At 43.3% G+C, this 2767-nt stretch overlaps 1 pseudogene; it reads left to right on the top strand.

The window, feature by feature from the left end:
* The first annotated feature begins 1488 nt into the window (after window positions 1-1488).
* Window positions 1489-1606, top strand: LOC124803560 (annotated as a pseudogene).
* The last annotated feature ends 1161 nt before the right edge of the window (window positions 1607-2767 follow it).

Genomic DNA, 2767 nt, shown 5'->3' with positions numbered 1-2767 from the left:
TGACTGTATGTATGTCTCCGTAAGAGCCCTGATTTCTCTCATCTAGTCTCTGCTTTTCTAATGCGTGGTGTATGTTGGTTACGGTAGGATCGTTCTGCAGTCTGTCGCAAATGCTGGCTCTCTCAACTTTCTCAATAGCTTCCTTTAAAGTCAGTACCGACATTAGACTGTTGTTTATTTAGAGTGTTATATTTACACTCACACTATCATGATTTCGGCTTCAAAGTGCCATTATCTGACTTTAAAGAAATATATTATGACTGGGGCCCCGCATTATGAAAAAAAAAGGATTCCCTTTGAGTTCTCTTTGCTTTTCCGTAATACTTGCGGGTTGATTGAACCGACCATAACAAACCTAACAGCATGCCTCTGAACTGCTGCAATGTCTTCCTTTAATTTGACCTGTTGGCGATCCCAAAAACTCGAGCAGTACTCAAGAGCGATTCGCTCAAGTGTTCTGTACGTGCTCTCCTTTATAGGTGAGCTACACTTTCCCAAAATTCGCCCAGTGAATCATAGTCGTCCATTCGCTTTCTCTACAACCGACGTTACCTACTCGTTACACTTCAGATTACTTTGCAACGAGACATAGATATTTAAGCGACATGAATCTGTCAAGAGTCACACCACTAACGCTGTTTTCGAGCGTTATAATTGTGATTTTGCTGTTTATCTACATTAATTTACATTTTTTGCACCTTTAGAGCAAGTTGTCATTCAATACGCCAAATAGAAGTGCAAGTCAGCCTGTGATGTTTACGCATTGGGGGAGTTCACTTTATATTTGACAGTATGTCCTGTAATCTGCAAATTTCTTGATGTCGCAGCTATGTATCTATTTTGTTTTCGTTTAAAATGGATGTAAGACATCCCTTTGGTTTCTTTGATAGTGTAACTACAATGACTGATGATCTCAATGTTATTAGTGTAGTTCTAATGACATGGTCACGATGTAACTTGGTACTAGGCCATAAATGTTAGTGGTTCCCCTCTCTCGTAATAAATGTACCTGCTTCTCCCTGCCATCTGAATTTTCAAGTTTTTATATTTATTGACTATCTTATAACGCTTATTTTCCTATGCTCTGTTGTTTCTAAACATTTTTCTTGAAATTTATATAATGAGCTACTTACATACGCTCCGCTAGTCGAAAATGTGTGATTTATCAACCGCAACATGTTTCGAGACTACTTTATCCCATTACATTCTTAAAATAAATATGCTATGAGACACCGTTAAAAGCAAAAACCCGGCCACAAACACGCATTATCAGATATATAAAACTAATCTTTGCACACCTTACGCAGGCGCGTAACATCTCAGAAAGCTTAATTGTTAACTGGTAATGGAATAATGTAGTCCTGAAACATGTTGCGGTAAGCAAATCACACATTTTCGATAACTGGTGCGTAAGCTTCTCTGGTACTGTGACAGAATTGAACTATGGGTTCACAAAAGATAATTATTTTTAGTTTTTAATCTAAATTATCCAACGGCCTTGTCGCAATGGCAACACCGGTTCCCGTCAGATCACCGAAGTTAAGCGCTGTCGGTCTGGGCTAGCACTTGGATGGGTGACCATCTGGCGTGCCGAGAGCTGTTGGCAAGCAGGGTGCACTGTGAGGCAAACTGAGGAGCTACTTGACTGAGGAGTGGCGGCTCCGGTCTCGGAAACTGACATACGGCCGGGAGAGCGGTGTGCTGACCACATGCCCCTCCGTATCCGCATCTGGTGACGCCTCAGGGCTGAGGATGACACGGCGGTCGGTCGGTACCGTTGGGCATTCATGGCCTGTTCAGGAGGAGAGGAGTAATCTAAATTACATATTTAGTTTGTAATAAGTATTCGTTATATAACAGTTGTGTCTGGTATGATAGGTATTACTTTCACTAACACCACACACGGTGAAACTGCTTACTATGTACTGTGTCGAACCACCTGTGACGGTTGGGTGGGCGCTGATGATGTTATGGAGTTGAAAGTAACAAGATAGAATGGAATGATTTCATTTGGTATGTTCTCCACAGTTACTAAGTTATTGCAACTTGCACTTTTTAAGATCTTGTCTTATGCAATAAATCTAAACTCCGCCCGAACAGGGCATGAAGACCCAACAATACCGACCGCCGCCGTGTCGTATTCAGCCCACAGGCGTCACTGTATGCGGATATGGGGGGGCATGTGGTCAGCACACAGCTCTTCCGGGCGTATGTCAGTTTCCAAGACCGGAGCCGCTACTTCTCAGTCAAGTAGCTCCTCAGTTTCCCTCACAAGCGCTGAGTGCACCCCGCTTGCCAACAGCGCCTGGCAGACCGGATGGTCACCCATCCAAGTGCTATCCCAGCCCGACAGCTCTTAACTTCGGTGATCTAACCACTGCAGCAACGCCGATGGCTGTCTTATACACCATCCGATCAACAATATCCTGACACCCTTGTGTAACACGGAATTGACCACTAGACGCAATTATCAGTGTAAAAGGAGGCGGGTGTAGCGCGTTGTCAGTAGAGAAGCAGTAACGAGAGATTGTGTTTGGTCTAAAGAGCTCAGTGACTTCGAACATCATCTAGTCGTTGGATGTCATCAGAGTATCATATTATCCATCAGGAACATTTCAACCCTTCTAAAGCTGCCGAAGTGGACTACTCATGTTACGATTAACATGTGGAAATGTGAAGGAACGACCACAACTGAACCGAGACCAGAAAGGCCTCATGTACCGAAGGATAGGGACCGTCGAGTATTGCTTGTAAAAAAAATCACATG

Source organism: Schistocerca piceifrons, chromosome 6 (assembly GCF_021461385.2).
Source record: "Schistocerca piceifrons isolate TAMUIC-IGC-003096 chromosome 6, iqSchPice1.1, whole genome shotgun sequence".
Classification (NCBI taxonomy): Eukaryota; Metazoa; Arthropoda; class Insecta; order Orthoptera; family Acrididae; genus Schistocerca; species Schistocerca piceifrons.
This window is presented reverse-complemented; position numbering and strand designations above follow the sequence as displayed.